Source organism: Acipenser ruthenus, chromosome 6 (assembly GCF_902713425.1).
Source record: "Acipenser ruthenus chromosome 6, fAciRut3.2 maternal haplotype, whole genome shotgun sequence".
Lineage (NCBI taxonomy): Eukaryota > Metazoa > Chordata > Actinopteri > Acipenseriformes > Acipenseridae > Acipenser > Acipenser ruthenus.
Window position 1 is genome coordinate 38692605 of NC_081194.1, and position 14436 is coordinate 38707040.

The following is a 14436-nucleotide window of genomic DNA, read 5'->3' on the forward strand; positions in this document are numbered from 1 at the left end:
AAAAGAGGGAAGTCGGGGCTTCCACAGCCGTAGGACCCAAGCAGCCAGCAGAGGGAGAATGCCTGCTGGTCCCACCTCCACCAGCAGAGGGTGAATACCTGCTGGTGCCGTCCCAAGAGCCAGAAGGGGAGGAGTTACAGGCTCAACCCCCTGAAAATTTTTTGGGGGGAGAAGGGCAGGATGCTGGTGTCCCCCAGCAGTCTCTAGCTATGCTGCTGAAGGCAGCACGGCGCGCACATGCCCAGCCGCCACAGCAGAGGGAGCCAGCACCGCCACAGCCTCCCTCTGAGTGGCCAGCATCAGCCCCATCGCCTCTACCTCCGCCACCTCCACCAGCAGAGGGTGAATACCTGCTGGTTCCACCTCCACCGCAGTGGGAGGACTGCTTGCCCCTCCCACCTCCACCAGCAGAGGGTGAATACCTGCTGGTCCCACCTCCACCAGCAGAGGGTGAATGCCTGCTGGTTCCACCTCCACCGCAGTGGGAGGACTGCTGGCCCCTCCCACCTCCACCAGCAGAGGGTGAATACCTGCTGGTTCCACCACCGCCAGGAGCAGAGGAGCTGGAGCTGCCTCTGCCTCCACCACCGCCAGGAGCAGAGGAGCTGGAGCTGCCTCTGCCTCCACCACCGCCAGGAGCAGAGGAGCTGGAGCTGCCTCTGCCTCCACCACCGCCAGGAGCAGAGGAGCTGGAGCTGCCTCTGCCTCCGCCACCGCCCGGAGCAGAGGAGCAGGAGCTGCCTCTGCTGCCCGTACCTCCGCAGGGAGTACGGTGGCCGGAGCCCCAAAAATGGGAGCTGCCGGCCACGAAGAAGGGGGAGGAGGTCTGGAGACCACTTTCCCCAGCAGCAGTTTCGCTGCAGGAGTTCTTGTGGCCGGAGCCCCACAGGAGGGAGCTGCCGGCTACGAAGAAGGGGGAGGTCGGGGGACCACCTGCCCCCGCAGCTTTTTCGCTGCAGGACGGGACCAGCATGCTGTCAGCCGTGCCACTACCGGCAGGGGAGCTGACAGCATTCCCAGCCATGGGCCCACTGAAGCCTCCCTTCCCAGCCCGAGACTTTGTCCTGGACTGCTGGGTTTTTAAGGGGGGAGGTGGCCGTTGAGGCCATGTGTGCTGCGCACAAGGGGGGGTATATGTGGCAAAGTGCCCCGCCCCTGTGTGCATTTGTGTGTTCTGTGTATGTATATATGCGTGCGTATGTTAATGTTGGTGTATAGATTGGTACACGGGATATAAACGGGTCTGTGTTTCACGTGTGTTTAAATTGTATATTTGTATTTAGGCACGGGATTGCACATCACGCACGTGCATTTAAAATATAATGTGTGGCACGGGGTTGCACGTAATTAATTCACGTGCTGGGATTCAAGTGAATAATTAATTAGTAATTGAATCCCAGCACAACAGTATAAATAGATGCACATTTTCACTCAGTCGGGGTTGGGTGTTCGAGAGTGGAGAACGGGTGAGGAGAAGGAGGAAAGTAGGAAAGTAAAGTGAAGGAAAATAATAATAAGTGTTTGTTCTCACCGTGTTTGTTTGTCTCCGTGCACCGTTTGTTTAGTGTTAGTCCGTTTTGTCTGTCTGTTTATTTTGGCTATAGTGCCGTGTCCTGTTTTGTATTCCATTGTTCAAACCTTTTATTTGTTAATAAACGCTGAGTGCAGCCATTGCTCTCAGCTCATCATCACCGCCGTCTGTGTTTGAATTCCTTTCTGGTCTGACGCAACCCACTCTGGCCGTCTTTGTGACAGACCCCCATCAAACAATTACTATAAACAATAACAATAAGCGTAACAAAGTGAAAACGTCAGTTTTAAGTATTTTTGTCTTATAAATTCAAACTTCAAAGAAAAGCGAAAAATAATTCCCCCGATATCAACACACTCTTTGTAGGCTGTAAAATATTTAGTTGCAATTTAGTTTAAATCAGAGCAATATCATTTTAAATAATGTCCTTTATTTTCCACAGTCTTTGACGTGAAATACCTGCGCATGCATGATGTGTGCATGTCATTGACTGCATAGTATATACTGTATATATATATTTTTTTTATCTTTCATTGATTTATTGATTATTAGGGGAGACTCTGTCTTGTTCATACAAGGGACATTTTGAAACAGTGTTGATGAAGACTATTATTTAAATGCAGATGACTGTAGTACACGATTGCAATGGGAATGTCAGATCATATGGTAATATGTATATCACTGTGTGCATTATTACATATTGTAACGGCGGGCGCCACCCACTTCTCCTAGCAAGGACTTTCCATGATCCCTTGGCTGGGGAGTTTCCCCACAGCTGCCAGGCAGGGAGTTTCCAGGATCCCTGGGCTGGGGAGTTTCCCCACTGCTGCCAGACAGAGACTTTCCAGGATCCCTGGGCTGGGGAGTTTCCCCACAGCTGCCAGACAGGGACTTTCCAGGATCCCTGGGCTGGGGAGTCTTCCATTACCATCTGCCTGTACTTTCCCTCACCAACTGTCAAGCAGGGTATTTTCAGCCATGTGCGGATTGGCTGGGGCGGGAGCTGCCTCCCTCCAGCTCCCCTATAAAAGGGGCTGTGAGCAGGACCTCGGGGTTAGCCTGGAGAAAGAGGAACTGTTACAAGAACCTGGATTGTTTAAACTGGTTATTTTGTTCGATTTATTTGTGTGAGAATAAACCAAGTGTTTACTTTAAACAACTCTGTTTACGTTCCTTCTTGACATCGCCACATTGGTTTTAGAAGTGGGATGTGGAGACCAGTCAAGAAGGAACCTGGAGAGCAGTCGGAAATGCCCCCACTGGAAGGATGGGGACCGCTGGCCGAACAGGCAGCAGAGGGCAGTAAGCCATCAGACCCTGGGACTGCATCCGAAGGGGGATGGGCAGCAGCTCACTGGGAAAGTGGACTGGGATGCATTTCATGCCCAATTCAATCTGGTGGTCCGCCTGGAAAGATGGACAGAGGAGGAGAAAGTGTTTGGCAGAGGATGCGCTACCCTGCCTGCTCACTCTCGCTCCGGAACAGCAGGCAGACTTCAGGGCACTGAGTGAGGTGCTCCGGAGCCGGTTTGGTAGCAGCCAACAGCCAGGGCTGCTGCACAGTGAGCTCCGGGGAAGGACTTGGAAGCCTGACTGGCTCCCTGAGGTCGTCGCTCTTCTCAGGGCGGTAGCGACCCAGAGCTCAGGAGTCAGTCCGCGATCACCCCTCTTGTGCTGGAGATGTGGACAGCCTTGCCATCAGCGAGCTGAGTGTCCAGAGAGTCGCTGTGCTGTAAACACCAGCAACCCTCGGACAGCATCGGGAAATGCCCAGGGGTCCGCTTAACTGGGGGAAAGTGGACCCCGCAAAGAAACCCTGACACAGTGGAGCAGGATCCCTCGGTGATAGTGGTCAGGAGGACCACCGTGGACGACGATTGCCATGGCATAGTCTCTGTGGAGGGAGTGACCTGCACCGCCTTGGTGGATACCGGTTCGACAATAACCATCGTGAGGTCAGAGGTCTTGAAAAGGCGTCAAGGGAGACTGTGACTGATGGAGGGAACCACTGCCCCGTATGGACTGTGACGGAGCAGCTGGTGCCGATGGAGGGAAAAGGAAAAGTGACGATCCGCATTAGGGGGCTTTTGCTAAAGCACCCCGTGTGGATTGCCCCAGTCCAGGATGCTTACATTCTTGAACTGGATTTCCTCCGTCGCATCAGGGCCAGGGTGGACTTACGGGCGGGGGTGTTGCATATTTCTTGAGGATCATCCCTTACCCTGGCTGGACCTAGAACATTGGGTCCGTCGGCCGAAGGAACGCAGCCACATTGGTATTCGGCCGGCCATCTGACACAGAGGTACTTCCCCCTGGACCCGAGTACTCTAGGACCAGCTGGACACTGCCCACGACTTTGCCCGAGTGCAACTCCAGGCAGCAGGCTGCCACCAGAAATGGAACTATAACACTCATGTGAAGGGGAGGCCGTTTCGGGCAGGGGAGCTGGTTTGGGTATTTCAGCCCCAACGCAGGCGGGGCCGTTGCCCGAAACTGGACAGCACCTAGATGGTGCCCTGTTGGGTGTTGGAGCCTCTGGGAGAGGTAATCTACTGGGTCCAGATTCTCCGTGGTGGCCGGAGGGTGGTGCTCCATCGGGACCGGCTTGCTCCCTGCCGTGCACCGGCCAGTGATGTGCAGGGGACCGTGGACGCACCTGCTGGTCAACCCTGCGGCCTGCCTACCGGAGCCACCCCACCAGCGAACTCTCCCTATTCGACAGCTACTTTGCAAAGAGATGTTGCACCAAGGCTACAGAGGGTGAGAACCAGACCCTAATAATACTGGATGTGCCACTCGGGAGCCCCCTAATAATAATTTTTTTAAACAATCTATTAAATAATGACAGTGATTCCCCAAAATAAATTGCCCAAACCCTCACAAGAAATTGTTCTGACCAACACAAAAAATGTTTGTCAGAGAATAAATCAATTATTTTCTCCACAAGCGCGCAAAGCAGGCCTACGAACATGTTTCTCGTTTTCCTACTGCGCAACCGCCAGACCGCTAGAGCAGCTGGGATATCAAAATCAACACTGTAGTGGAGATAAAGGATTTACTTGCATTTCAATATCATTGGAGGAGCTTGTTTAATTTCAATTCTTCCCCGTCGATCTGAGCCCCCCATACCGCTGCAGGAGGCAGCCGACGAAAACTCGGAATCCTTTACGCTCATTTCCTTGTCTGGAACATCGTCTTCACAATTTCTACATTTATTTGAATTGCTGTTATCTGTACAAACAGCTTGATGTAAATCTGATTTTACAGAACTTGTGGCAAAATATTTTCGTAGCATTACTGTCTGTTTTCACGCACCACCGTTTTCTGAGAATTTGATAACTGTGACACTAGTCAGAACATACACCTTTCAGAAGACTGTTTGTGGTGCCAGATTATGAATGTTTCTGAAGTTTTTTTCTTTAGATTTTTCCAGTCCTTCACTCCATTTTCAGTGAAAGCAGGGTATTTTGAACTTCGAAAAAGTGTCTGCAAGGAAAGCAGAAAACAGCATCTGCCTGCTTACTGTACTCTAAATATGAAAACGTATTTTAATATTCTGATGAAAATGAATGGTTTTGTTTTACCAAAGACAGTTTTTTTAAATTTGTTGTGAAGTGATGGAAATGGTGTTCGAAATCTGGTGTAGGTACTGTAGGACTGCAGAACAGGCTAACGGATTTAAAGGTTTTAAAAAACAGTGCAGCTTGTTTTGGTTGTTTTGGTTTTTCTAATTTGCTTAAATAGGCATAACATGTTTTAAAGTACAAGCTAGTGCTATGTTAACTTCATTTATTTGACCGCCTTATGTTGGAAAAAAAAACAATGTCATATATATATACAGTGCTTAAAGAAAGCCTACACCCGCTTTCAAAATTTTCACCTTTTGTTGCCTTATAGCCTGGAATTAAAATGCATTAAAATAGTTTTTTTCCCATTTATCTACACATCCTACCCCACAACTTCCAAGTGAAAAATAATATTCTAGAAATTTGTAGAAAATTAAATAAAAATAAAAACTGAAATAGCTTGGTTGGATAAGTGTCTACCCCCCTTGTAAAGCAAAACTAAATTAGCTCAGGTGTAACCAATTGCCTTCAAAATCACACATCAAGTTAAGTGGCCTCCAGAAGTCCTTGAGGAAAACCTGCTGCCCTCTGCAAGAAAGCTGAAACTGGGATGGAAATTTACCTTTCAGAATGACAACAACCCAAAGCAAACAGCCAAAGCTACACTGGAGTGGCTAAGGAACAGAAAGGTAAATGTCCTTGAGTGGCCCAGTCAGAGCCCCGACCTAAATCCAATCGAAAATTTGTGGCATGACTTGAAGATTGCTGTCCATCAACACAACCCAAGGAACTTGACAGAGCTTGAAAAGTTTTGTAAAGAAGAACGGTCAAATATTGTCAAATATTGCCAAATCTGGTGTGCAAAGTTGGTATGTATCCCAACAGACTCCAATTATGATCTTTCAGTTTTGTATCTTTAATATATCATTTTGTTCTCAATAAAAAACCTTTTTCCACTTAATAGTGTGGAGTGTGTGTAGATAAGTGGAAAAAATCCTCATTTAAATGCATGAAACTCTGAGGCACTGGCACTGTGAAAAAAGTTCAAGGGGGTGTAGACATTCTATAGGTACTGTGTATATATATATATATATATATATATATATATATATATATATATATATATATATATATATACAGTGCCTTGCAAAAGTATTTAGATCCCTGACCAATTCTCTCATATTACTGAATTACAAATGGTACATTGAAATTTCGTTCTGTTTGATATTTTATTTTACAACACTGAAACTCAAAATCAATTATTATAAGGTGACATTGGTTTTATGTTGGGAAATATTTTTAAGAAAAATAAAAAACTGAAATATCTTGCTTGCATAAGTATTCAGCCCCTGTGCGGTGGAAGCTCCCAGTTTACACCGATGAAAGAAATTGCCCTAACACAATTACCTTGCCATTGGCCTCAACCTGTGAACCATTAAAGTTGCTGTCACATTTTCTGGATAAAAAACCCACTGTTGAAGGATCATTGGTCAGGCTGTGAATCTGAAGGAAAATGAAGACCAAAGGGCATTCTACAGAAGTTAGAGATAAAGTAATACAAATGCATAGATTAGGGAAAGGGTACAAAATAATATCCAAGTGTTTGGATATCCCAGTGAGCACAGTTGGATCAATAATCAGGAAGTGGAAGCTGCATCACACCACAGCCAAGAAAAGGCTGTCCCTCAAAACTCAGCGCTCAAACAAGAAGGAGACTTGTGAGAGAAGCCACAGAGAGGCCAACAATCACTTTGAAGGAGCTACAGAGTTCAGTGGCTGGGAGTGGAGTAATGGTGCACCAGTCAACCATATCAAGAGCTCTGCATAACACTGGTCTGGGAGGGTGGCAAGAAAGAAGCCGTTACTCAAAAATTACCATCTGAAAGCACGTCTGGAGTTTGCCATAAAGCATGAGAGTGACCCAGCTGCGATGTGGGAAAAGGTTTAGTGGTCAGATGAGACCAAGATAGAGCTAAAAAACTGAAGCTTGGGAGGAAATTCACCTTTCAGCAGGACAATGATCCCAAGCACAAAGCCAAAGCAACATTGGAGTGGCTCAAGAACAAAATGGTGAATGTCTGTGACAGAAATACAATGAGTTCTGGTGATAAATCTTCCTCCCGACCTGTGAGGGCGCTAAAGAACGGGAGGAGAAGTATCTGGAAGGGCTGGCCTGACAGTTCGTTTCCGGGACCGGGAAGTGGGTCAGCCTGGAAGGAAGCGAGACTCTGTTGTAAGACCGTATTGATTTGACAGGTAAACGAGGGGCAGCTGCAAGTAATAAGGCAGCTGCAACCGTTTACCTAGATATCATACGGGATTACATATAGGGGCCAGGGTAATGCTGTTCTTTTCCTTCATTTGGGTTAAGCCAAGGACCGAGAAGGACGGTATTGAGTGAAGTACTGTATTACTCTGTAAAGAGTTGAGTGTGTGTGTGTTTTTGTTTGTTTATTACTGTAAAATAACTGTCTGTGTTTTTGAAACCACCAGACAGCTAAAGCACATCCGGAGCTGTCGCCTTGGGCCAGCACAAGCCGGATCACCACCTCACAACTGCCTGCACACACCCGAGACAGGTGAACGTGTTTTTGTTTACTTTGTTCAGGACTGTAACCTGTGTTTTTCATCCCCGCGCTCTACACATCGTTGTGTATTGCCGGGGCTTATTATTTACGGTCGCTAGACCAGGATTTAAAGTAAATAAAAGCATTTGTCACTGGATTACCGTTGTCTGCCTGTCACTCCTGCACCACATCACCGCTACACCTGTCCCCCTTACTAACCACTTTGCAACACGTGGTGTCAGAGCACGGGACTATGGACCGCAACGCACTGGCAGAGCTGCTGCAGGCGCTGGAGAGCAGACGCGACGCAGAGGAGAGAAGGAGGGAGGAGCGCTACACGGCGCTCATTGAACGGGTAGGGCTGGCCGTTGATGCAGCGACGACCCCTACCACAACACCGCTGATGTCGCCCCTGAAGGCACGGGCAATGAAGATGTCGGCGGAGGATGACCCGGAGGCGTATTTGGTGGCGTTCGAGCGGCTGGCTACAGCGGCAGCTTGGCCGCGGGAATTCTGGGCCAGCCAGTAGGGACCCTGCCTGACTGGGGAGGCTCAGGCAGCCTACCAAGCCATGAGTGACCATCACGCCACCGATTACGACCTGGTCAAGCAGGCTATCCTCCGCCACCTGAACATCACTACGGAGACCCACCGGGTGCGGTTTAGGGAGTACCGGAGAGCCCCGGAGACACGCCCCAGGGTGGTTGCAGAGCGGTTGTGCGACCACATGGTGCATTGGCTGACCCCCGGGAAGAAGACCGCCCAGCAGATGGGGGAAGCCATTGTGGTAGAGCAGTTCTGCCATGTGGTCGGTGCCGAGACACAAGCGTGGATACGGCGCCACAACCCCGACACCCTGGAGGAGGCGGTCAAATTGGCAGAAGATTTCGAGGACTCCCTGACTTCTGCCCAGATCGGGATCCTGTCGGCCCCTGCCCTTCAGAGCAGCTGACCTCTCCCTCCCTCTCCTCCAACACCACCACCACCCCCCGCATTCCAGGGACCCAGACCTCCTAGAGCACCGACCCCATTGGGCCCCCTTGCCTCCCCCCCATGGAGACCAAGGTTGGCCCCCAGCTGGGGTAGAGGTGCTGCCCCTGACCCGTTACCATACCAGCAGCGGGACAGATTTCTAACCTAAGCCCCCTCTGTCCCCCCTATCTGTTTTAGGTGCCACCAGCCGGGACATCTGGCCAGGTCATGCCCCGCTGCCATGGAGTGTGACGTGGCCATGTGCAATTGGGCACTGGTAAGCTGGGAAACTGGTAAGCGTGGGGGAAATGGTCAGGAGGGGCCTTGTTTGATTAATGTTGTGTTAGGGAATGTGAAAACCCATGCATTAGTGGACACAGGGTGTGAGCAGACTTTGATTAGGACAGCTCTCCTGGGCGGTGTGTCGTGGCGGCCACGAGGTCAGGTGGCCATCTCCTGTATCCATGGAGACACGGCGGCATACCCCACATTAAAAGTATATTTATCGGTAGGACCGATAAAACGTCACCTTGTAGTCGGGGTTGCGGAAAGGTTGCCACACCCAGTTATTCTGGGCCGAGACTGGCCAAAATTCAAAGAATTGATGCAAATAATGGCAGTCTCAGCCACACACGTAAACATGGCATAAAAAAAGGAACGAATTGGTGATGTGTTTCCTTTTACACTGAAATGTTTTCCCCTCTTTTCCGTCCTAGAAAAACAAATAAGGAGAGACGGACCGCGAAATGAGAGGGAGCATTTGTGAGACAAGGCTGGGGTCTGGTGGGAGAGTGCTGCAATGGTAACAAACGCCAGTCGAAAGAAGTGGGAATGCAGTGTGACCGAGAGAGCGAGGTTACTGGACCGACTAGAGCAGAGGTTATTCCAGCCCCTCTCAATGTACCGGACCCGTGGTACTCAAGCGCGGACCTAGTGTGGGGCCAACATAATGACCCGTCACTGGTGCACGCTTGGGGGCAGGTCCGGTCCATTGAAGGTAAGGATGTTGACGGCGCTGGGGCGCTAGTATATCCACATTTCAGTATCAAGGGGCAATTACTGTATAGGGTAAACCTAGCCGCGGGCACAGGACAGCCTGTAACACAATTGTTGGTTCCCCCGTCTTGTCGGACCGAGGTCATGAGGCTGGCGCATGATATCCCTTTTGTGGGGCACCTCGGAGCCGAGAAGACGAGGGACTGGATATTGGCTCAATTCTATTGGGTAGGTCTTCATACTGATGTGTCGAGATATGTAGCCACATGCCCAGACTGCCAGAGAGTAGCGCCGGGTCGAGTGCGCCCCGCCCTTTTGGTCCTACTGCCGATTATTTCCACTCCTTTCGAGCGCATTGCAATGGACATAGTGGGCCCTTTGCTACCTTCTGACGCTGGGTATACGCATATATTAGTGGTGGTGGATTACGCAACGCGATACCCGGAGGCAGTTCCATTGAGGTCCACTAGTGCCGCTGCAATAGCCACCGAGTTAGCGCAGATTATGGCTAGAGTAGGGATCCCCAAGGAGATTTTGACCGATCACGGGACCAATTTTCTGTCCAATACGTTACTGCAGGTGTACAAAATATTGAAAATACGTCCCATCAGGACGTCCGTTTATCATCCACAATGGGACGGTCTGGTTGAACGTTTTAATCAGACCTTAAAGTCGATGCTGAGGTGATTTGTAACACAAGAGCAGAAACATTGGGCATCACTTGTTCCCTACCTCCTTTTTGCGGTGAGAGAAGTGCCGCAGAGTTCGACAGGGTTCTCCCCCTTTGAGCTCCTGTACGGCCGGCAGCCTCGCGGCATTCTCGACCTGCTGAGAGAGGGGTGGGAGGAGCACAAAGGCTCGTCTAAAAATGTAGTGAAGTATGTGCTCCTACTAAGAGATCGCCTGGATTTGGTTGGTCGTTTGGCCCAAGACAACCTCAGATCGGCTCAGCACCGACAGCAGCAGCATTACAACAAAAATGCACGGATTCGAACCTTTCGACCAGGGGACAAGGTAATGCTGCTACTTCCCTCATCAGAATCAAAACTGTGTGCTAAATGGCAGGGGCCGTATGAGGTGATTCGGGCTATAGGGAAAGTAAATTATGAAATTAGACAGCCCGATCGCCGGAATGAACGTGAAATTTACCATGTTAATTTGTTAAAGCCCTGGCAGGCAAGGGAGGTCTTATTTATAGACCCAGGCAATATGGAGGATGATTTAGGCCTCTGTCCAGAGACCCCGAGCACAAGAGCGATTTCAATGGGGGAACAGTTGGTTCCGGATCAGCAAAGAGAGCTGTGTAAGCTTATTGAGGAGTTCAGCGATGTTTTTTCTGACGTGCCCGGCAGAACAAACTTAGTTGAATATGACATTATCTCTCCACCAGGTGTCACAGTGCGAGAGAGACCGTACCGGATCCCGGAAAGTCGACGAAGTGGCGTGCGCAAAGAGGTATGGGATATGCTCGAGATTGGGGTGATTGAACCTTCCAGGAGCGAGTGGTGCAGCCCCATTGTCATAGTGGCTAAGAAGGACGGCACCAACCGCTTCTGCGTGGATTTCAGAAAGGTAAACGCTATTGCTAAGTTCGATGCACATCCCATGCCTCGGGTCGACGAGCTTTTAGACAGACTGGGAAAAGCAAGGTTTATTTCCACTCTGGACCTGACGAAGGGATACTGGCAAATCCCTTTAACCCGCAGCTCCAGAGAGAAAAACGCATTTTCAACACCAGAAGGGCTGTTCCACTTTAAAACCATGCCATTTGGGCTACATGGTGCGCCCGCTGCCTTTCAGGGACTGATGGACCAGGTTTTACGCCCATATCATGAATATCCAGCAGCGTATATTGATGATGTGGTGATTTACAGCTCCACCTGGCGAGAGCATTTGGCTAGGCTTGCAGCCGTTCTTCAAAACAGAGACTCAATATTTGGGATTTTTAATGGGAAATGGAAGGGTGAGACCTGTGGTCACCAAAATCCAGGCTTTGGTTGATGCAGTGATCCCCAAAACCAAGACTCAGGTGAGGTCACTACTGGGCTTAGCCGGTTATTACCGCCGCTTCATCCCCGAGTACGCCACAGTGGTTAACCCGTTAGTCGACCTCACCAAAAAGAGTGCGCCAAATTTAATTAAATGGTCAGCTGAGTGTCAGGGGGCGTTTGATACGATTAAGCGTAAACTTTGCCAGGCCCCCACTCTTATTACCCCAGATTTCACCAAGAGATTCATCCTCCACACCGACGCATCAGATGTAGGTTTGGGTGCAGTCTTGTCCCAAAAAGTAGCTGGAGTAGAACACCCGATATTGTACCTGAGCAAAAAAATGTTACCTCGGGAACGTAACTACTCCGTAGTTGAAAAAGAGTGTTTGGCCATTAAATGGGCTACTCACTCTTTACAATACTACCTGCTGGGACACTCATTTGATCTTGTCACAGACCACGCCCCACTCAAGTGGTTAAGCACAATGAAGGACAGCAATGCCCGGATAACTCAGTGGTATCTGGCGTTGCAGCCCTTCATGTACCACATGGTACACCGTGTGGGGAAAGACCACCAAAATGCGGATTATTTTTCCCGGGAGGGGGGAGTAATGGGAAAGGTAGATTTAGCCGAGTGTTCCTTCGGCTCCACTCTGAGCGGTGGGATATGTGACAGAAATACAATGAGTTCTGGTGATAAATCTTCCTCCCGACCTGTGAGGGCGCTAAAGAACGGGAGGAGAAGTATCTGGAAGGGCTGGCCTGACAGTTCGTTTCCGGGACCGGAAAGTGGGTCAGCCTGGAAGGAAGCGAGACTCTGTTGTAAGACCATATTGATTTGACAGGTAAACGAGGGGCAGCTGCAAGTAATAAGGCAGCTGCAACCGTTTACCTAGATATCATGCGGGATTACATATAGGGGCCAGGGTAACGCTGTTCTTTTCCTTCGTTTGGGTTAAGCCAAGGACCGAGAATGACAGTATAGAGTGAAGTACTGTATTACTCTGTAAAGAGTTGAGTGTGTGTGTGTTTTTGTTTGTTTATTACTGTAAAATAACTGTCTGTGTTTTTGAAACCACCAGACAGCTAAAGCACATCCGGAGCTGTCGCCTTGGGCCAGCACAAGCCGGATCACCACCTCACAACTGTCACCGAATAAAAAGTGTATTCACTCACCACCAGCACGACTGCACGCACCCGAGACGGGTGAACGTGTTTTTGTTTACTTTGTTCAGGACTGTACCCTGTGTTTTTCATCCCCGCGCTCTACACATCGTTGTGTATTGCCGGGGCTTATTATTTACGGTCGCTAGACCAGGATTTAAAGTAAATAAAAGCATTTGTCACTGGATTACCATTGTCTGCTTGTCACTCCTGCACCGCATCACCGCTACACCTGTTCCCCTTACTAACCACTTTGCCACAATGTCCTACAGTGGCCCAGTCAAAATCCTGATCTCAATACCTTTGAGAATCTGTGGCACTATTTGAAAATTGCGGTCCACAAACGTCGTCCAACCAACCTGAACAACCTGGAGCAAATCTGCCAAGAAGGATGGGCCAAAATCACTCCGACACTGTGTGCAAAGCTGGTACATACTTACCCCAAAAGACTTAAAGCAGCTATTGCAGCGAAAGGTGGCTCTACCAAATATTAATGTGTGGGGGTTGAATACTTATGCAAGCAAGATATTTCAGTTTTTTATTTTTCTTAAAAATATTTCCCAACATAAAACCAATGTCACCTTACAATAATTGATTTTGAGTTTCAGTGTTTTAAAATAAAATATCAAACAGAACGAAATTTCAATGTACCATTTGTAATTCAGTAATATGAGAGAATTGGTCAGGGGTCTGAATACTTTTGCAAGGCACTGTATATATAATTAGGGCTGTCAATTAACCACAGTTAATTTCTTTGGAGATACACCTTTTATCAGCATCTAGTTTGTTTGTGCGCTGCACCACTTGCTCCTGACTTCCCCTGGTAACAGAGGGGCGGGGAAGTGTGTGCAGAAGAAAAACCTCCCGCTTTGCTGTAAGTGTCTCTCTTTCTGTCACAGCTGATGTGAGGCAGTGAGATGCGATGTAACAAAAGAATCCTACAGAATGTAGCATCGCCTGTTTTATACAGAATAGTCTTCTCATTGGTGAAATTCCTATTGCAGGTACTTTTTTAAATACATGCTTATATATTTATATATCAGTCAATAAACACTTCTTTTGTTTCAAAGTATGTTGTGTTTGGATTATATGGCAATATTATATCTATCTATCTATCTATCTATCTATCTATCTATCTATATATATATATATATATATATATATATATATATATCTATATATCTATATCTATATCTATATCTATATATCTATATCTATATATAAATATATATATAATAAATAAATAAATAATGTGAGGGGGAGGGATCTGGACTGGCTGTCAGGCACATGCGTGAGCTTGTGGGGGGGGGGGGGGGGTTTGGAAACCCTGTGATTTCCCACACTGTCAGGCAATGACTTTTGACAGAATTCAGCTGTGAATGAATTGGCTGGCGCTCTGTCATTGGTTGGGGGGTGGGACTATACGGGGTGAAAAGACTCTGTTTTTGTATCATCACTGGCTCATACAAGAAATATAGTGGAGCCTGACTTAACGGCAGAATTCTACTGGTGGCAACAAAACCTGGAAATTTATGGCGCAGCGAGTCTGGGAGACAAAGTGGCGACTCCAGTGCGAGACAAACACAGTGGTGCAAACCAGCCACACACCGGTTGTTTAATTTTACTAGTGAGTTTACTGGGACTGAGCC